Source organism: Narcine bancroftii, chromosome 7 (assembly GCF_036971445.1).
Source record: "Narcine bancroftii isolate sNarBan1 chromosome 7, sNarBan1.hap1, whole genome shotgun sequence".
NCBI classification, from domain to species: domain Eukaryota; kingdom Metazoa; phylum Chordata; class Chondrichthyes; order Torpediniformes; family Narcinidae; genus Narcine; species Narcine bancroftii.
The window spans coordinates 126192905-126215415 of NC_091475.1; positions in this window are offsets into that span (position 1 = coordinate 126192905).

Sequence of the window (22511 nt, forward strand, 5' to 3'; positions counted from 1 at the left end):
CTCTGATTCCCCATATCTGATTCCCCACCTCTGTTTCCCCGCCTCTGATTCCCAAGCTCTGATTCCCCGCCTCTGATTCCCCGTGTTTGATTCCCTGCCTCTGATTCCCCGCCTCTGATTCCCCATCTCTGATTCACCGCCTTTGATTCGCCACCTCTGATTCCCCATATCTGATTCCTCGCCTCTGTTTCCCCGCCTCTGATTCCCCGCCTCTGATTCACCAGCTCTGATTCCCCGCCACTGATTTTCCGTGTTTGATTCCCTGCCTCTGATTCCCCAGCTCTGATTCCCCGCCTTTGATTCCCCCGTCTGATTCCCAGCCTCTGAAACCCCGTGTCTGATTGCTTGCCTCTGATTCCCCGCCTCTGATTCCCCATCTCTGATTCACAGCCTCTGATTCCCCACCTCTGATTCCCCATCTCTGATTCCGCACATCTGATTCCCTGCCTCTGATTCCCCGACTCTGATCCCCACGTCTGATTCCCCAGCTCTGATTCCCCGCCTCTGATTCCCCAACTCTGATTCCCCGCCTCTGATTCCCCAGCTCTGATTCCCCGCCTCTGATTCCCCGTGTTTGATTCCCTGCCTCTGATTCCCCGCCTCTGATTCCCCATCTCTGATTCACCACCTTTGATTCGCCACCTCTGATTCCCCATATCTGATTCCTCGCCTCTGTTTCCCCGCCTCTGATTCCCCGCCTCTGATTCCTCAGCTCTGATTCCCCGCCTCTGATTTTCCGTGTTTGATTCCCTGCCTCTGATTCCCGGCCTCTGATTCCCCATCTCTGATTCACCGCCTTTGATTCGCCACCTCTGATTCCCCATATCTGATTCCCCGCCTCTGTTTCCCCGCCTCTGATTCCCCGCCTCTGATTCCCCATATCTCATTCCCCGCCTCTGAATCCCCATCTCTGATTCCCGGACTCTGATTCCCCACCTCTGATTCCCGGCCTCTTATTCCCGGCATCTGATTCCGGCCTCTGATTCCCGGCCTCTGATTCCCTGCTTCTGATTCTGATTCCCTGCCTCTGATTCCCCATCTCTGATTCCGCACATCTGATTCCCTGCCTCTGATTCCCCGCCTCTGATTCCCCGCCTCTGTTTCCCAATATCTAAGTCCCCGCCTCTGATTCCCCAACTCTGATTCCCCACCTCTGATTCCCCAGCTCTGATTCCCCGCCTCTGATTCCCCGCATCTGATTCCCTGCATCTGATTCCAAGCCTCTGATTCCCTGCCTCTGATTCCCAACCTCTGATTCCCCACCTCTGATTCCGCACATCTGATTCCCTGCCTCTGATTCCCCGACTCTGATCCCCACCTCTGATTCCCCAGCGCTGATTCCCCGCCTCTGATTCCCCGTGTTTGATTCCCTGCCTCTGATTCCCCGCCTCTGATTCCCCATCTCTGATTCATCGCCTTTGATTCCCAGCCTCTTATTCCCGGCATCTGATTCCGGCCTCTGATTCCCGACCTCTGATTCCCTGCTTCTGATTCCCCATCTCTGATTCACCGCCTTTGATTCGCCACCTCTGATTCCCCATATCTGATTCCTCGCCTCTGTTTCCCCGCCTCTGATTCCCCGCCTCTGATTCCCCAGCTCTGATTCCCCGCCTCTGATTTTCCGTGTTTGATTCCCTGCCTCTGATTCCCGGCCTCTGATTCCCCATATCTGATTCCCCGCCTCTGAATCCCCAACTCTGATTCCCTGCCTCTGATTCCCCAGCTCTGATTCCCCGCCTTTGATTCCCCCGTCTGATTCCCAGCCTCTGAAACCCCGTGTCTGATTTCTTGCCTCTGATTCCCCGCCTCTGATTCCCCATCTCTGATTCACAGCCTCTGATTCCCCACCTCTGATTCCCAATCTCTGATTCCGCACATCTGATTCCCTGCCTCTGATTCCCCGACTCTGATCCCCACCTCTGATTCCCCAGCTCTGATTCCCCGCCTCTGATTCCCCAACCCTGATTCCCCGCCTCTGATTCCCCAGCTCTGATTCCCCGCCTCTGATTCCCCGTGTTTGATTCCCTGCCTCTGATTCCCCGCCTCTGATTCCCCATCTCTGATTCACCGCCTTTGATTCGCAACCTCTGATTCCCCATATCTGATTCCTCGCCTCTGTTTCCCCGCCTCTGATTCCCCGCCTCTGATTCCCCAGCTCTGATTCCCCGCCACTGATTTTCCGTGTTTGATTCCCTGCCTCTGATTCCCCAGCTCTGATTCCCCGCCTTTGATTCCCCCGTCTGATTCCCAGCCTCTGAAACCCCGTGTCTGATTGCTTGCCTCTGATTCACCGCCTCTGATTCCCCATCTCTGATTCACAGCCTCTGATTCCCCACCTCTGATTCCCCATCTCTGATTCCGCACATCTGATTCCCTGCCTCTGATTCGCCGACTCTGATCCCCACCTCTGATTCCCCAGCTCTGATTCCCCGCCTCTGATTCCCCAACTCTGATTCCCCGCCTCTGATTCCCCAGCTCTGATTCCCCGCCTCTGATTCCCCGTGTTTGATTCCCTGCCTCTGATTCCCCGCCTCTGATTCCCCATCTCTGATTCACCGCCTTTGATTCGCCACCTCTGATTCCCCATATCTGATTCCTCGCCTCTGTTTCCCCGCCTCTGATTCCCCGCCTCTGATTCCCCAGCTCTGATTCCCCGCCTCTGATTTTCCGTGTTTGATTCCCTGCCTCTGATTCCCGGCCTCTGATTCCCCATCTCTGATTCACCGCCTTTGATTCGCCACCTCTGATTCCCCATATCTGATTCCCCGCCTCTGTTTCCCCGCCTCTGATTCCCCGCCTCTGATTCCCCAGCTATGATTCCCCGCCTCTGATTCCCCAGCTCTGATTCCCCGCCTCTGATTCCCCGTGTTTGATTCCCTGCCTCTGATTCCCCGCTTCTGATTCCCCATCTCTGATTCACCGCCTTTGATTCTCCACCTCTGATTCCCCATATCTGATTCCTCGCCTCTGTTTCCCCGCCTCTGATTCCCCGCCTCTGATTCCCCAGCTCTGATTCCCCGCCTCTGATTTTCCGTGTTTGATTCCCTGCCTCTGATTCCCGGCCTCTGATTCACCATCTCTGATTCACCCCCTTTGATTCGCCACCTCTGATTCCCCATATCTGATTCCCCGCCTCTGTTTCCCCGCCTCTGATTCCCCGCCTCTGATTCCCCAGCTCTGATTCCCCGCCTCTGATTCCCCGTGTTTGATTCCCTGCCTCTGATTCCCCGCCTCTGATTCCCCATCTCTGATTCACCGCCTTTGATTCGCCACCTCTGATTCCCCATATCTGATTCCTCGCCTCTGTTTCCCCGCCTCTGATTCCCCGCCTCTGATTCCCCAGCTCTGATTCCCCGCCTCTGATTTTCCGTGTTTGATTCCCTGCCTCTGATTCCCGGCCTCTGATTCCCCATATCTGATTCCCCGCCTCTGAATCCCCAACTCTGATTCCCTGCCTCTGATTCCCCAGCTCTGATTCCCCGCCTTTGATTCCCCCGTATGATTCCCAGCCTCTGAAACCCCGTGTCTGATTTCTTGCCTCTGATTCCCCGCCTCTGATTCCCCATCTCTGATTCACAGCCTCTGATTCCCCACCTCTGATTCCCAATCTCTGATTCCGCACATCTGATTCCCTGCCTCTGATTCCCCGACTCTGATCCCCACCTCTGATTCCCCAGCTCTGATTCCCCGCCTCTGATTCCCCAACCCTGATTCCCCGCCTCTGATTCCCAAGCTCTGATTCCCCGCCTCTGATTCCCCGTGTTTGATTCCCTGCCTCTGATTCCCCGCCTCTGATTCCCCATCTCTGATTCACCGCCTTTGATTCGCCACCTCTGATTCCCCATATCTGATTCCTCGCCTCTGTTTCCCCGCCTCTGATTCCCCGCCTCTGATTCACCAGCTCTGATTCCCCGCCACTGATTTTCCGTGTTTGATTCCCTGCCTCTGATTCCCCAGCTCTGATTCCCCGCCTTTGATTCCCCCGTCTGATTCCCAGCCTCTGAAACCCCGTGTCTGATTGCTTGCCTCTGATTCCCCGCCTCTGATTCCCCATCTGTGATTCACAGCCTCTGATTCCCCACCTCTGATTCCCCATCTCTGATTCCGCACATCTGATTCCCTGCCTCTGATTCCCCGACTCTGATCCCCACCTCTGATTCCCCAGCTCTGATTCCCCGCCTCTGATTCCCCAACTCTGATTCCCCGCCTCTGATTCCCCAGCTCTGATTCCCCGCCTCTGAATCCCCGTGTTTGATTCCCTGCCTCTGATTCCCCGCCTCTGATTCCCCATCTCTGATTCACCACCTTTGATTCGCCACCTCTGATTCCCCATATCTGATTCCTCGCCTCTGTTTCCCCGCCTCTGATTCCCCGCCTCTGATTCCCCAGCTCTGATTCCCCGCCTCTGATTTTCCGTGTTTGATTCCCTGCCTCTGATTCCCGGCCTCTGATTCCCCATCTCTGATTCACCGCCTTTGATTCGCCACCTCTGATTCCCCATATCTGATTCCCCGCCTCTGTTTCCCCGCCTCTGATTCCCCGCCTCTGATTCCCCATATCTCATTCCCCGCCTCTGAATCCCCATCTCTGATTCCCGGACTCTGATTCCCCACCTCTGATTCCCGGCCTCTTATTCCCGGCATCTGATTCCGGCCTCTGATTCCCGGCCTCTGATTCCCTGCTTCTGATTCTGATTCCCTGCCTCTGATTCCCCATCTCTGATTCCGCACATCTGATTCCCTGCCTCTGATTCCCCGCCTCTGATTCCCCGCCTCTGTTTCCCAATATCTAAGTCCCCGCCTCTGATTCCCCAACTCTGATTCCCCAGCTCTGATTCCCCAGCTCTGATTCCCCGCCTCTGATTCCCCGCATCTGATTCCCTGCATCTGATTCCAAGCCTCTGATTCCCTGCCTCTGATTCCCAACCTCTGATTCCCCACCTCTGATTCCGCACATCTGATTCCCTGCCTCTGATTCCCCGACTCTGATCCCCACCTCTGATTCCCCAGCGCTGATTCCCCGCCTCTGATTCCCCGTGTTTGATTCCCTGCCTCTGATTCCCCGCCTCCGATTCCCCATCTCTGATTCATCGCCTTTGATTCCCGGCCTCTTATTCCCGGCATCTGATTCCGGCCTCTGATTCCCGACCTCTGATTCCCTGCTTCTGATTCCCCATCTCTGATTCCGCAAATCTAATTCCCTGCCTCTGATTCCCCACCTCTGATTCCCCATATCTGATTCCCCACCTCTGTTTCCCCGCCTCTGATTCCCAAGCTCTGATTCCCCGCCTCTGATTCCCCGTGTTTGATTCCCTGCCTCTGACTCCCCGCCTCTGATTCCCCGCCTCTGTTTCCCAATATCTAAGTCCCCGCCTCTGATTCCCCAACTCTGATTCCCCACCTCTGATTCCCCAGCTCTGATTCCCCGCCTCTGATTCCCCGCATCTGATTCCCTGCATCTGATTCCAAGCCTCTGATTCCCTGCCTCTGATTCCCAACCTCTGATTCCCCACCTCTGATTCCGCACATCTGATTCCCTGCCTCTGATTCCCCGACTCTGATCCCCACCTCTGATTCCCCAGCGCTGATTCCCCGCCTCTGATTCCCCGTGTTTGATTCCCTGCCTCTGATTCCCCGCCTCTGATTCCCCATCTCTGATTCATCGCCTTTGATTCCCGGCCTCTTATTCCCGGCATCTGATTCCGGCCTCTGATTCCCGACCTCTGATTCCCTGCTTCTGATTCCCCATCTCTGATTCCGCAAATCTAATTCCCTGCCTCTGATTCCCCACCTCTGATTCCCCATATCTGATTCCCCACCTCTGTTTCCCCGCCTCTGATTCCCAAGCTCTGATTCCCCGCCTCTGATTCCCCGTGTTTGATTCCCTGCCTCTGATTCCCCGCCTCTGATTCCCCATCTCTGATTCACCGCCTTTGATTCGCCACCTCTGATTCCCCATATCTGATTCCTCGCCTCTGTTTCCCCGCCTCTGATTCCCCGCCTCTGATTCACCAGCTCTGATTCCCCGCCACTGATTTTCCGTGTTTGATTCCCTGCCTCTGATTCCCCAGCTCTGATTCCCCGCCTTTGATTCCCCCGTCTGATTCCCAGCCTCTGAAACCCCGTGTCTGATTGCTTGCCTCTGATTCCCCGCCTCTGATTCCCCATCTCTGATTCACAGCCTCTGATTCCCCACCTCTGATTCCCCATCTCTGATTCCGCACATCTGATTCCCTGCCTCTGATTCCCCGACTCTGATCCCCACGTCTGATTCCCCAGCTCTGATTCCCCGCCTCTGATTCCCCAACTCTGATTCCCCGCCTCTGATTCCCCAGCTCTGATTCCCCGCCTCTGATTCCCCGTGTTTGATTCCCTGCCTCTGATTCCCCGCCTCTGATTCCCCATCTCTGATTCACCACCTTTGATTCGCCACCTCTGATTCCCCATATCTGATTCCTCGCCTCTGTTTCCCCGCCTCTGATTCCCCGCCTCTGATTCCTCAGCTCTGATTCCCCGCCTCTGATTTTCCGTGTTTGATTCCCTGCCTCTGATTCCCGGCCTCTGATTCCCCATCTCTGATTCACCGCCTTTGATTCGCCACCTCTGATTCCCCATATCTGATTCCCCGCCTCTGTTTCCCCGCCTCTGATTCCCCGCCTCTGATTCCCCATATCTCATTCCCCGCCTCTGAATCCCCATCTCTGATTCCCGGACTCTGATTCCCCACCTCTGATTCCCGGCCTCTTATTCCCGGCATCTGATTCCGGCCTCTGATTCCCGGCCTCTGATTCCCTGCTTCTGATTCTGATTCCCTGCCTCTGATTCCCCATCTCTGATTCCGCACATCTGATTCCCTGCCTCTGATTCCCCGCCTCTGATTCCCCGCCTCTGTTTCCCAATATCTAAGTCCCCGCCTCTGATTCCCCAACTCTGATTCCCCACCTCTGATTCCCCAGCTCTGATTCCCCGCCTCTGATTCCCCGCATCTGATTCCCTGCATCTGATTCCAAGCCTCTGATTCCCTGCCTCTGATTCCCAACCTCTGATTCCCCACCTCTGATTCCGCACATCTGATTCCCTGCCTCTGATTCCCCGACTCTGATCCCCACCTCTGATTCCCCAGCGCTGATTCCCCGCCTCTGATTCCCCGTGTTTGATTCCCTGCCTCTGATTCCCCGCCTCTGATTCCCCATCTCTGATTCATCGCCTTTGATTCCCGGCCTCTTATTCCCGGCATCTGATTCCGGCCTCTGATTCCCGACCTCTGATTCCCTGCTTCTGATTCCCCATCTCCGATTCCGCAAATCTAATTCCCTGCCTCTGATTCCCCACCTCTGATTCCCCATATCTGATTCCCCACCTCTGTTTCCCGGCCTCTGATTCCCCGCTTCTGATTCTGATTCCCTGCCTCTGATTCCCCATCTCGATTCCGCACATCTGATTCCCTGCCTCTGATTCCCCACCTCTGATTCCCCATATCTGATTTCCCGCCTCTGTTTCCCCGCCTCTGATTCCCCGCCTCTGTTTCCCCATATCTAATTCCCAACCTCTGATGCCCCAACTCTGATTCCCTGCCTCTGATTCCCCGCGTTCTATTCCCTGCCTCTGATTCCCCGCCTGTGATTCCCCATCTCTGATTCACCACCTCTGATTCCCCACCTCTGATTCCCCATATCTAATTCCCCGCCTCTGTTTGCCCGACTCTGATTCCCCGCCTCTGTTTCCCCATATCTGATTCCCCGCCTCTGAATCCCCAACTCTGATTCCCTACCTCTGATTCCCCAGCTCTGATTCCCCGCCTTTGATTCCCCCGTCTGATTCCCAGCCTCTGAAACCCCGTGTCTGATTTCTTGCCTCTGATTCCCCGCCTCTGATTCCCCATCTCTGATTCACAGCCTCTGATTCCCCACCTCTGATTCCCCATCTCTGATTCCGCACATCTGATTCCCTGCCTCTGATTCCCCGACTCTGATCCCCACCTCTGATTCCCCAGCTCTGATTCCCCGCCTCTGATTCCCCAACTCTGATTCCCCGCCTCTGATTCCCCAGCTCTGATTCCCCGCCTCTGATTCCCCGTGTTTGATTCCCTGCCTCTGATTCCCCGCCTCTGATTCCCCATCTCTGATTCACCGCCTTTGATTCGCCACCTCTGATTCCCCATATCTGATTCCTCGCCTCTGTTTCCCCGCCTCTGATTCCCCGCCTCTGATTCCCCATATCTCATTCCCCGCCTCTGATTCCCCATCTCTGATTCCCGGACTCTGATTCCCCACCTCTGATTCCCGGCCTCTTATTCCCGGCATCTGATTCCGGCCTCTGATTCCCGGCCTCTGATTCCCTGCTTCTGATTCCCCATCTCTGATTCCGCAAATCTAATTCCCTGCCTCTGATTCCCCACCTCTGATTCCCCATATCTGATTCCCCGCCTCTGTTTCCCCGCCTCTGATTCCCCGCCTCTGTTTCCCCATATCTAAGTCCCCGCCTCTGATTCCCCAACTTTGATTCCCCACCTCTGATTCCCCAGCTCTGATTCCCCGCCTCTGATTCCCAGCCTCTGATTCCCAACCTCTGATTCCCCACCTCTGATTCCCCATATCTGATTCCCCGCCTCTGTTTCCCCGCCTCTGATTCCCCGCCTCTGTTTCCCCATATCTGATCCCCGCCTCTATTTGCCCGCGTCTGATTCCCCGCCTCTGTTTCCCCATATCTGATTCCCCGCCTCTGAATCCCCAACTCTGATTCCCTGCCTCTAATTTCCCAGCTCTGATTCCCCGCCTCTGATTCCCCACGTCTGATTACCGGCCTCTGATTCCCCGCCTCTGATTCCCCATCTCTGATTCACAACCTCTGATTCCCCACCTCTGATACCCCATATCTGATTCCCCGCCTCTGTTTCCCCGCCTCTGATTCCCCACCTCTGATTCCCAATATCTGATTCCCCGCCTCTGATTCCCCACCTCTGATTCCCCGCCTCTGATTCGCCAGCTATGATTCCCCGCCTCTGATTCCCCGTGTTTGATTCCCTGCCTCTGATTCCCGGCCTCTGATTCCCCATCTCTGATTCACCGCCTTTGATTCGCCACCTCTGATTCCCCATATCTGATTCCCCGCCTCTGTTTCCCCGCCTCTGATTCCCCGCCTCTGATTCCCCATATCTCATTCCCCGCCTCTGAATCCCCATCTCTGATTCCCGGACTCTGATTCCCCACCTCTGATTCCCTGCTTCTGATTCTGATTCCCTGCCTTTGATTCCCCATCTCTGATTCCGCACATCTGATTCCCTGCCTCTGATTCCCCATCTCTGATTCCCCATATCTGATTCCCCGCCTCTGTTTCCCCGCCTCTGATTCCCCGCCTCTGTTTCCCAATATCTAAGTCCCCGCCTCTGATTCCCCAACTCTAATTCCCCACCTCTGATTCCCCAGCTCTGATTCCCCGCCTCTGATTCCCCGCATCTGATTCCCTGCATCTGATTCCAAGCCTCTTATTCCCTGCCTCTGATTCCCAACCTCTGATTCCCCACCTCTGATTCCCCATATCTGATTCCCAGCCTCTGTTTCCCCGCCTCTGATTCCCCGCCTCTGTTTGCCATATCTGATTCCCGGCCTCTGGTTCCCCGCCTCTGATTCCCCGCCTCTGATTCCCTGCCTCTGATTCCCCATCTCCGATTCCGCACATCTGATTCCCTGCCTCTGATTCCCCGCCTCTGATTCCCCGCCTCTGATTCCCTGCCTCTGATTCCCAACCTCTGATTCCCCACCTCTGATTCCCCGTGTTTGATTCCCCGCCTCTGTTTCGCCGCCTCTGATTCCCCGCCTCTGATTCCCCAACTCTAATTCCCCGCCTCTGATTCCCCATATCTGATTCCCCGCCTCTGGTTCCCCACCCCTGTTTCCCCATATCTGATTCCCTGCCTCTGATTCCCCAACTTTGATTCCCAGCATCTGATTCCCCAGCTCTGATTCCCCGCCTCTGATTCCCCGCATCTGATTCCCTGCATCTGATTCCAAGCCTCTGATTCCCTGCCTCTGATTCCCAACCTCTGATTCCCCACCTCTGATTCCCCATATCTGATCCCCAGCCTCTGTTTCCCCGCCTCTGTTTCCCCATATCTGATTCCCGGCCTCTGATTCCCCGCCTCTGATTCCCCGCCTCTGATTCCCTGCCTCTGATTCCCCATCTCCGATTCCGCACATCTGATTCCCTGCCTCTGATTCCCCGCCTCTGATTCCCCGCCTCTGATTCGCTGCATCTGATTCCCAACCTCTGATTCCCCACCTCTGATTCCCCGTGTTTGATTCCCCGCCTCTGTTTCCCCGCCTCTGATTCCCCGCCTCTGATTCCCCAACTCTAATTCCCCGCCTCTGATTCCCCATATCTGATTCCCTGCCTCTGTTTCCCCGCCTCTGATTCCCCGCCCCTGTTTCCCCATATCTGATTCCCTGCCTCTGATTCCCCAACTTTGATTCCCAGCCTCTGATTCCCCAGCTCTGATTCCCCGCCTCTGATTCCCCGTGTTTGATTCCCTGCCTCTGATTCCCCGCCTCTGATTCCCCATCTCTGATTCACCGCCTTTGATTCGCCACCTCTGATTCCCCATATCTGATTCCCCACCTCTGTTTCCCCGCCTCTGATTCCCCGCCTCTGATTCTCCATATCTCATTCCCCGCCTCTGAATCCCCATCTCTGATTCCCGGATTCTGATTCCCCACCTCTAATTCTCGGCCTCTTATTCCCAGCATCTGATTCCAGGCCTCTGATTCCCGGCCTCTGACTCCCCGCTTCTGATTCTGATTCCCTGCCTCTGATTCCCCATCTCTGATTCCGCACATCTGATTACCTGCCTCTGATTCCCCACCTCTGATTCCCCATATCTGATTCCCCGCCTCTGTTTCCACGCCTCTGATTCCCCGCCTCTGTTTCCCCATATCTAATTCCCCACCTCTGATGCCCCAACTCTGATTCCCCGCCTCTGATTCCCTAGCTCTGATTCACCGCCTTTGATTCGCCACCTCTGATTCCCCATATCTGATTCCCCACCTCTGTTTCCCCGCATCTGATTCCCCGCCTCTGATTCTCCATATCTCATTCCCCGCCTCTGACTCCCCATCTCTGATTCCCGGACTCTGATTCCCCACCTCTGATTCCCGGCCTCTTATTCCCAGCATCTGATTCCAGGCCTCTGATTCCCGTCCTCTGACTCCCCGCTTCTGATTCTGATTCCCTGCCTCTGATTCCCCATCTCTGATTCCGCACATCTGATTACCTGCCTCTGATTCCCCACCTCTGATTCCCCATATCTGCTTCCCCGCCTCTGTTTCCACGCCTCTGATTCCCCGCCTCTGTTTCCCCATATCTAATTCCCCACCTCTGATGCCCCAACTCTGATTCCCCGCCTCTGATTCCACAGCTCTGATTCCCCGCCTCTGATTCCCCACATCCGATTCCCCATATCTGATTCCCCGCCTCTGTTTCCCCGCCCCTGATTCCCCGCCTCTGTTTCCCCATATCTGATTCCCCGCCTCTGATTCCCAACTATGATTCCCCGCCTCTTATTCCCCAGCTCTGATTCCCCGCCTCTGTTTCCCCATATCTGATTCCCCGCCTCTATTTGCCCGCCTCTGATTCACCGCCTCTGTTTCCCCATATCTGATTCCCCGCCTCTGATTCCCAACTATGATTCCCTGCCTCTAATTTCCCAGCTCTGATTCCCCGCCTCTGATTCCCCGTGTCTGATTTCCTGCCTCTGATTCCCCGCCTCTGATTACCCATGTATGATTCACCGCCTCTGATTCCCCACCTCTGATTCCCCATCTCTGATTCCGCACATCCGATTCCCTGACTCTGATTCCCCGCCTCTGATTCACTGCCTCTTCTTCCCCAGCTCTGATTCCCCGCCTCTAATTCCCCGCGTCTTATTCCCTGCTTCTGATTCTGATTCCCTGCCTCTGATTCCCCATCTCTGATTCCGCACATCTGATTCCCTGCCTCTGATTCCCCACCTCTGATTCCCCATATCTGATTCCCCGCCTCTGTTTCCCCACCTCTGATTCCCCGCCTCTGTTTCCCCATATCTAAGTCCCCGCCTCTGATTCCCCAACTCTGATTCCCCAGCTCTCATTCCCCGCCTCTGATCCCCGCATCTGATTCCCTGCATCTGATTCCCAGCCTCTGATTCCCTGCCTCTGATTCCCAACCTCTGATTCCCCACCTCTGATTCCCCATATCTGATTCCCCGCCTCTTATTCCACGCCTCTGATTCCCCGCCTCTGTTTCCCCATATCTGATTCCCCGCCTCTATTTGCCCACCTCTGATTCCCCACCTCTGTTTCCCTATATCTGATTCCCCGCCTCTGAATCCCCAACTCTGATTCCCTGCATCTAATTCCCCAGCTCTGATTCCCCGCCTCTGATTCCCCGTGTCTGATTTCCTGCCTCTCATTCCCCGCCTCTGATTACCCATGTCTGATTAACCGCCTCTGATTCCCCACCTCTGATTCCCCATCTCTGATTCCGCACATCCGATTCCCTGCCTCTGATTCCCCGCCTCTGATTCACCGCCTCTGATTCCCGGCCTCTGATTTCCCGCCTCTGATTCCCTGCCACTGATACCCCGCCCCTGATTCCCCACCTCTGATTCCCCATATCTGATTCCCCGCCTCTGTTTCCCCGCCTCTGATTCCCCGCCTCTGATTCCCCATATCTCATTCCCCACCTCTGAATCCCCATCACTGATTCCCGGACTCTGATTCCCCACCTCTGATTCCCGTCCTCTTATTCCCGGCATCTGATTCCGGCCTCTGATTCCCTGCTTCTGATTCTGATTCCCTGCCTTTGATTCCCCATCTCTGATTCCGCACATCTGATTCCCTGCCTCTGATTCCCCACCTCTGATTCCCCATATCTGATTCCCCGCCTCTGTTTCCCCGCCTCAGATTCCCTGCCACTGATACCCCTTTCCTGATTCCCCACCTCTGATTCCCCATATCTGATTCCCCACCTCTGTTTCCCCGCCTCTGATTCCCCGCCTCTGATTCCCCATATCTCATTCCCCGCCTCAGAATCCCCATCTCTGATTCCCGGACTCTGATTCCCCACCTCTGATTTCCCATATCTCATTCCCCGCCTCTGATTCGCCAGCTATGATTCCCCAACTCTGATTCCCCGCGTCTGATTCCCTGCCTCTGATTCCCCGCCTCTGATTCCACATCTCTGATTCAACACCTCTGATTCCCCGCGTCTGATTCCCCGCCTCTGATTCCCCATCTCTGATTCCCCATCTCTGATTTCCCAATTCTGATTCCCCGCCTCTGATTCCCCAGCTCTGATTCCTCGCCTCTGATTCCCCGTTTTTGATTCCCTGCCTCTGATTCCCGGCCTCTGATTCCCCATCTCTGATTCACCGCCTTTGATTCGCCACCTCTGATTCCCCATATCTGATTCCCCGCCTCTGTTTCCCCGCCTCTGATTCCCCGCCTCTGATTCCCCATATCTCATTCCCCGCCTCTGAATCCCCATCTCTGATTCCCGGACTCTGATTCCCCACCTCTGATTCCCGGCCTCTTATTCCCGGCATCTGATTCCGGCCTCTGATTCCCGGCCTCTGATTCCCTGCTTCTGATTCTGATTCCCTGCCTCTGATTCCCCATCTCTGATTCCGCACATCTGATTCCCTGCCTCTGATTCCCCACCTCTGATTCCCCATATCTGACTCCCCGCCTCTGTTTCCCCGCCTCTGATTCCCCGCCTCTGTTTCCCAATATCTAAGTCCCCGCCTCTGATTCCCCAACTCTGATTCCCCACCTCTGATTCCCCAGCTCTGATTCCCCGCCTCTGATTACCCGCATCTGATTCCCTGCATCTGATTCCAATCCTCTGATTCCCAACCTCTGATTCCCCACCTCTGATTCCCCATATCTGAATCCCCGCCTCTGTTTCCCCGCCTCTGATTCCCCACCTCTGTTTCCCCATATCTGATTCCCGGCCTCTGATTCCCCGCCTCTGATTCCCCGCCTCTGATTCCCTGCCTCTGATTCCCCATCCCCGATTCCGCACATCTGATTCCCTGCCTCTGATTCCCCGCCTCTGATTCCCCGCCTCTGATTCCCTGCCTCTGATTCCCAACCTCTGATTCCCCACCTCTGATTCCCCATATTTGATTCCCCGCCTCTGTTTCCCCGCCTCAGATTCCCCTCCTCTGATTCCCCAACTATAATTCCCCGCCTCTGATTCCCCAGCTCTGATTCCCCGTGTTTGATTCCCTGCCTCTGATTCCCTGCCCAGATTCCCCATCTCTGTTTCACCGCCTTTGATTCGCCACCTCTGATTCCCCATATCTGATTCCCCGCCTCTGTTTCCCCGCCTCTGATTCCCTGCCTCTGATTCCCAACCTCTGATTCCACACCTCTGATTCCGCATATCTGATTCCCCGCCTCTGTTTCCCCGCCTCTGATTCCATGCCCCTGTTTCCCCATATCTGATTCCCTGCCTCTGATTCCCCAACTCTCATTCCCCGCCTCTGATTCCCCAGCTCTGATTCCCCGCCTCTGATTTCCCGTGTTTGATTCCCTGCCTCTGATTCCCCGCCTCTGATTCCCCATCTCTGATTCACCGCCTTTGATTCGCCACCTCTGATTCCACATATCTGATTCCCCACCTCTGTTTCCCCGCCTCTGATTCCCCGCCTCTGATTCTCCATATCTCATTCCCCGCCTCTGAATCCCCATCTCTGATTCCCGGACTCTGATTCCCCACCTCTGATTCCCGGCCTCTTATTCCCAGCATCTGATTCCCGGCCTCTGATTCCCGGCCTATGATTCCCCGCTTCTGATTCTGATTCCCTGCCTCTGATTCCCCATATCTGATTCCCCGCCTCTGTTTCCACGCCTCTGATTCCCCGCCTCTGTTTCCACATATCTAATTCCCCACCTCTGATGCCCCAACTCTGATTCCCCGCCTCTGATTCCACAGCTCTGATTCCCCGCCTCTGATTCCCCACATCCGATTCCCCATATCTGATTCCCCGCCTCTGTTTCACCGCCCCTGATTCCCCGCCTCTGTTTCCCCATATCTGATTCCCCGCCTCTGATTCCCAACTATGATTCCCCGCCTCTTATTCCCCAGCTCTGATTCCCCGCCTCTGTTTCCCCATATATGATTCCACGCCTCTGATTCCCAACTATGATTCCCTGCCTCTAATTTCCCAGCTCTGATTCCCCGCCTCTGATTCCCCGTGTCTGATTTCCTGCCTCTGATTCCCCGCCTCTGATTACCCATGTCTGCTTCACCGCCTCTGATTCCCCACCTCTGATTCCCCATCTCTGATTCCGCACATCCGATTCCCTGCCTCTGATTCCCCGCCTCTGATTCACTGCCTCTGCTTCCCCAGCTCTGATTCCCCGCCTCTGATTCCCCGCGTCTTATTCCCTGCTTCTGATTCTGATTCCCTGCCTCTGATTCCCCATCTCTGATTCCGCACATCTGATTCCCTGCCTCTGATTCCCCACCTCTGATTCCCCATATGTGATTCCCCGCCTCTGTTTCCCCACCTCTGATTCCCCGCCTCTGTTTCCCCATATCTAAGTCCCCGCCTCTGATTCCCCAACTCTGATTCCCCACCTCTGATTCCCCAGCTCTCATTCCCCGCCTCTGATCCCCGCATCTGATTCCCTGCATCTGATTCCCAGCCTCTGATTCCCTGCCTCTGATTCCCAACCTCTGATTCCCCACCTCTGATTCCCCATATCTGATTCCCCGCCTCTGTTTCCACGCCTCTGATTCCCCGCCTCTGTTTCCCCATATCTGATTCCCCGCCTCTATTTGCCCACCTCTGATTCCCCACCTCTGTTTCCCTATATCTGATTCCCCGCCTCTGAATCCCCAACTCTGATTCCCTGCATCTAATTCCCCAGCTCTGATTCCCCGCCTCTGATTCCCCGTGTCTGATTTCCTGCCTCTCATTCCCCGCCTCTGATTACCCATGTCTGATTAACCGCCTCTGATTCCCCACCTCTGATTCCCCATCTCTGATTCCGCACATCCGATTCCCTGCCTCTGATTCCCCGCCTCTGATTCACCGCCTCTGATTCCCGGCCTCTGATTTCCCGCCTCTGATTCCCTGCCACTGATACCCCGCCCCTGATTCCCCACCTCTGATTCCCCATATCTGATTCCCCGCCTCTGTTTCCCCGCCTCTGATTCCCCGCCTCTGATTCCCCATATCTCATTCCCCGCCTCTGAATCCCCATCTCTGATTCCCGGACTCTGATTCCCCACCTCTGATTCCCGTCCTCTTATTCCCGGCATCTGATTCCGGCCTCTGATTCCCTGCTTCTGATTCTGATTCCCTGCCTTTGATTCCCCATCTCTGATTCCGCACATCTGATTCCCTGCCTCTGATTCCCCACCTCTGATTCCCCATATCTGATTCCCCGCCTCTGTTTCCCCGCCTCAGATTCCCTGCCACTGATACCCCTTTCCTGATTCCCCACCTCTGATTCCCCATATCTGATTCCCCACCTCTGTTTCCCCGCCTCTGATTCCCCGCCTCTGATTCCCCATATCTCATTCCCCGCCTCAGAATCCCCATCTCTGATTCCCGGACTCTGATTCCCCACCTCTGATTTCCCATATCTCATTCCCCGCCTCTGATTCGCCAGCTATGATTCCCCAACTCTGATTCCCCACGTCTGATTCGCTGCCTCTGATTCCCCGCCTCTGATTCCACATCTCTGATTCAACAACTCTGATTCCCCGCGTCTGATTCCCCGCCTCTGATTCCCCATCTCTGATTCCCCATCTCTGATTTCCCAATTCTGATTCCCCGCCTCTGATTCCCCAGCTCTGATTCCTCGCCTCTGATTCCCCGTTTTTGATTCCCTGCCTCTGATTCCCGGCCTCTGATTCCCCATCTCTGATTCACCGCCTTTGATTTGCCACCTCTGATTCCCCATATCTGATTCCCTGCCTCTGTTTCCCCGCCTCTGATTCCCCGCCTCTGATTCCCCATATCTCATTCCCCGCCTCTGAATCCCCATCTCTGATTCCCGGACTCTGATTCCCCACCTCTGATTCCCGGCCTCTTATTCCCGGCATCTGATTCCGGCCTCTGATTCCCGGCCTCTGATTCCCTGCTTCTGATTCTGATTCCCTGCCTCTGATTCCCCATCTCTGATTCCGCACATCTGATTCCCTGCCTCTGATTCCCCACCTCTGATTCCCCATATCTGACTCCCCGCCTCTGTTTCCCCGCCTCTGATTCCCCGCCTCTGTTTCCCAATATCTAAGTCCCCGCCTCTGATTCCCCAACTCTGATTCCCCACCTCTGATTCCCCAGCTCTGATTCCCCGCCTCTGATTACCCGCATCTGATTCCCTGCATCTGATTCCAAGCCTCTGATTCCCAACCTCTGATTCCCCACCTCTGATTCCCCATATCTGAATCCCCGCCTCTGTTTCCCCGCCTCTGATTCCCCACCTCTGTTTCCCCATATCTGATTCCCGTCCTCTGATTCCCCGCCTCTGATTCCCCGCCTCTGATTCCCTACCTCTGATTCCCCATCCCCGATTCCGCACATCTGATTCCCTGCCTCTGATTCCCCGCCTCTGATTCCCCGCCTCTGATTCCCTGCCTCTGATTCCCAACCTCTGATTCCCCACCTCTGATTCCCCATATTTGATTCCCCGCCTCTGTTTCCCCACCTCAGATTCCCCTCCTCTGATTCCCCAACTATAATTCCCCGCCTCTGATTCCCCAGCTCTGATTCCCCGTGTTTGATTCCCTGCCTCTGATTCCCTGCCCAGATTCCCCATCTCTGTTTCACCGCCTTTGATTCGCCACCTCTGATTCCCCATATCTGATTCCCCGCCTCTGTTTCCCCGCCTCTGATTCCCTGCCTCTGATTCCCAACCTCTGATTCCACACCTCTGATTCCGCATATCTGATTCCCCGCCTCTGTTTCCCCGCCTCTGATTCCATGCCCCTGTTTCCCCATATCTGATTCCCTGCCTCTGATTCCCCAACTCTCATTCCCCGCCTCTGATTCCCCAGCTCTGATTCCCCGCCTCTGATTTCCCGTGTTTGATTCCCTGCCTCTGATTCCCCGCCTCTGATTCCCCATCTCTGATTCACCGCCTTTGATTCGCCACCTCTGATTCCACATATCTGATTCCCCACCTCTGTTTCCCCGCCTCTGATTCCCCGCCTCTGATTCTCCATATCTCATTCCCCGCCTCTGAATCCCCATCTCTGATTCCCGGACTCTGATTCCCCACCTCTGATTCCCGGCCTCTTATTCCCAGCATCTGATTCCCGGCCTCTGATTCCCGGCCTATGATTCCCCGCTTCTGATTCTGATTCCCTGCCTCTGATTCCCCATATCTGATTCCCCGCCTCTGTTTCCACGCCTCTGATTCCCCGCCTCTGTTTCCCCATATCTAATTCCCCACCTCTGATGCCCCAACTCTGATTCCCCGCCTCTGATTCCACAGCTCTGATTCCCCGCCTCTGATTCCCCACATCCGATTCCCCATATCTGATTCCCCGCCTCTGTTTCCCCGCCCCTGATTCCCCGCCTCTGTTTCCCCATATCTGATTCCCCGCCTCTGATTCCCAACTATGATTCCCCGCCTCTTATTCCCCAGCTCTGATTCCCCGCCTCTGTTTCCCCATATATGATTCCACGCCTCTGATTCCCAACTATGATTCCCTGCCTCTAATTTCCCAGCTCTGATTCCCCGCCTCTGATTCCCCGTGTCTGATTTCCTGCCTCTGATTCCCCGCCTCTGATTACCCATGTCTGATTCACCGCCTCTGATTCCCCACCTCTGATTCCCCATCTCTGATTCCGCACATCCGATTCCCTGCCTCTGATTCCCCGCCTCTGATTCACTGCCTCTGCTTCCCCAGCTCTGATTCCCCGCCTCTGATTCATCGCGTCTTATTCCCTGCTTCTGATTCTGATTCCCTGCCTCTGATTCCCCATCTCTGATTCCGCACATCTGATTCCATGCCTCTGATTCCCCACCTCTGATTCCCCATATCTGATCCCCGCCTCTATTTGCCCGCGTCTGATTCCCCGCCTCTGTTTCCCCATATCTGATTCCCCGCCTCTGAATCCCCAACTCTGATTCCCTGCCTCTAATTTCCCAGCTCTGATTCCCCGCCTCTGATTCCCCGCGTCTGATTACCGGCCTCTGATTCCCCGCCTCTGATTCCCCATCTCTGATTCACAACCTCTGATTCCCCACCTCTGATACCCCATATCTGATTCCCCGCCTCTGTTTCCCCGCCTCTGATTCCCCACCTCTGATTCCCAATATCTGATTCCCCGCCTCTGATTCCCCACCTCTGATTCCCCGCCTCTGATTCGCCAGCTATGATTCCCCGCCTCTGATTCCCCGTGTTTGATTCCCTGCCTCTGATTCCCGGCCTCTGATTCCCCATCTCTGATTCACCGCCTTTGATTCGCCACCTCTGATTCCCCATATCTGATTCCCCGCCTCTGTTTCCCCGCCTCTGATTCCCCGCCTCTGATTCCCCATATCTCATTCCCCGCCTCTGAATCCCCATCTCTGATTCCCGGACTCTGATTCCCCACCTCTGATTCCCTGCTTCTGATTCTGATTCCCTGCCTTTGATTCCCCATCTCTGATTCCGCACATCTGATTCCCTGCCTCTGATTCCCCATCTCTGATTCCCCATATCTGATTCCCCGCCTCTGTTTCCCCGCCTCGGATTCCCCGCCTCTGTTTCCCAATATCTAAGTCCCCGCCTCTGATTCCCCAACTCTAATTCCCCACCTCTGATTCCCCAGCTCTGATTCCCCGCCTCTGATTCCCCGCATCTGATTCCCTGCATCTGATTCCAAGCCTCTTATTCCCTGCCTCTGATTCCCAACCTCTGATTCCCCACCTCTGATTCCCCATATCTGATTCCCAGCCTCTGTTTCCCCGCCTCTGATTCCCCGCCTCTGTTTGCCATATCTGATTCCCGGCCTCTGGTTCCCCGCCTCTGATTCCCCGCCTCTGATTCCCTGCCTCTGATTCCCCATCTCCGATTCCGCACATCTGATTCCCTGCCTCTGATTCCCCGCCTCTGATTCCCCGCCTCTGATTCCCTGCCTCTGATTCCCAACCTCTGATTCCCCACCTCTGATTCCCCGTGTTTGATTCCCCGCCTCTGTTTCCCCGCCTCTGATTCCCCGCCTCTGATTCCCCAACTCTAATTCCCCGCCTCTGATTCCCCATATCTGATTCCCCGCCTCTGATTCCCCACCCCTGTTTCCCCATATCTGATTCCCTGCCTCTGATTCCCCAACTTTGATTCCCAGCATCTGATTCCCCAGCTCTGATTCCCCGCCTCTGATTCCCCGCATCTGATTCCCTGCATCTGATTCCAAGCCTCTGATTCCCTGCCTCTGATTCCCAACCTCTGATTCCCCACCTCTGATTCCCCATATCTGATCCCCAGCCTCTGTTTCCCCGCCTCTGTTTCCCCATATCTGATTCCCGGCCTCTGATTCCCCGCCTCTGATTCCCCGCCTCTGATTCCCTGCCTCTGATTCCCCATCTCCGATTCCGCACATCTGATTCCCTGCCTCTGATTCCCCGCCTCTGATTCCCCGCCTCTGATTCGCTGCATCTGATTCCCAACCTCTGATTCCCCACCTCTGATTCCCCGTGTTTGATTCCCCGCCTCTGTTTCCCCGCCTCTGATTCCCCGCCTCTGATTCCCCAACTCTAATTCCCCGCCTCTGATTCCCCATATCTGATTCCCTGCCTCTGTTTCCCCGCCTCTGATTCCCCGCCCCTGTTTCCCCATATCTGATTCCCTGCCTCTGATTCCCCAACTTTGATTCCCAGCCTCTGATTCCCCAGCTCTGATTCCCCGCCTCTGATTCCCCGTGTTTGATTCCCTGCCTCTGATTCCCCGCCTCTGATTCCCCATCTCTGATTCACCGCCTTTGATTCGCCACCTCTGATTCCCCATATCTGATTCCCCACCTCTGTTTCCCCGCCACTGATTCCCCGCCTCTGATTCTCCATATCTCATTCCCCGCCTCTGAATCCCCATCTCTGATTCCCGGACTCTGATTCCCCACCTCTAATTCTCGGCCTCTTATTCCCAGCATCTGATTCCAGGCCTCTGATTCCCGGCCTCTGACTCCCCGCTTCTGATTCTGATTCCCTGCCTCTGATTCCCCATCTCTGATTCCGCACATCTGATTACCTGCCTCTGATTCCCCACCTCTGATTCCCCATATCTGTTTCCCCGCCTCTGTTTCCACGCCTCTGATTCCCCGCCTCTGTTTCCCCATATCTAATTCCCCACCTCTGATGCCCCAACTCTGATTCCCCGCCTCTGATTCCCTAGCTCTGATTCACCGCCTTTGATTCGCCACCTCTGATTCCCCATATCTGATTCCCCACCTCTGTTTCCCCGCATCTGATTCCCCGCCTCTGATTCTCCATATCTCATTCCCCGCCTCTGACTCCCCATCTCTGATTCCCGGACTCTGATTCCCCACCTCTGATTCCCGGCCTCTTATTCCCAGCATCTGATTCCAGGCCTCTGATTCCCGTCCTCTGACTCCCCGCTTCTGATTCTGATTCCCTGCCTCTGATTCCCCATCTCTGATTCCGCACATCTGATTACCTGCCTCTGATTCCCCACCTCTGATTCCCCATATCTGATTCCCCGCCTCTGTTTCCACGCCTCTGATTCCCCGCCTCTGTTTCCCCATATCTAATTCCCCACCTCTGATGCCCCAACTCTGATTCCCCGCCTCTGATTCCACAGCTCTGATTCCCCGCCTCTGATTCCCCACATCCGATTCCCCATATCTGTTTCCCCGCCTCTGTTTCCCCGCCCCTGATTCCCCGCCTCTGTTTCCCCATATCTGATTCCCCGCCTCTGATTCCCAACTATGATTCCCCGCCTCTTATTCCCCAGCTCTGATTCCCCGCCTCTGTTTCCCCATATCTGATTCCCCGCCTCTATTTGCCCGCCTCTGATTCCCCGCCTCTGTTTCCCCATATCTGATTCCCCGCCTCTGATTCCCAACTATGATTCCCTGCCTCTAATTTCCCAGCTCTGATTCCCCGCCTCTGATTCCCCGTGTCTGATTTCCTGCCTCTGATTCCCCGCCTCTGATTACCCATGTATGATTCACCGCCTCTGATTCCCCACCTCTGATTCCCCATCTCTGATTCCGCACATCCGATTCCCTGACTCTGATTCCCCGCCTCTGATTCACTGCCTCTTCTTCCCCAGCTCTGGTTCCCCGCCTCTGATTCCCCGCGTCTTATTCCCTGCTTCTGATTCTGATTCCCTGCCTCTGATTCCCCATCTCTGATTCCGCACATCTGATTCCCTGCCTCTGATTCCCCACCTCTGATTCCCCATATGTGATTCCCCGCCTCTGTTTCCCCACCTCTGATTCCCCGCCTCTGTTTCCCAATATCTAAGTCCCCGCCTCTGATTCCCCAACTCTGATTCCCCACCTCTGATTCC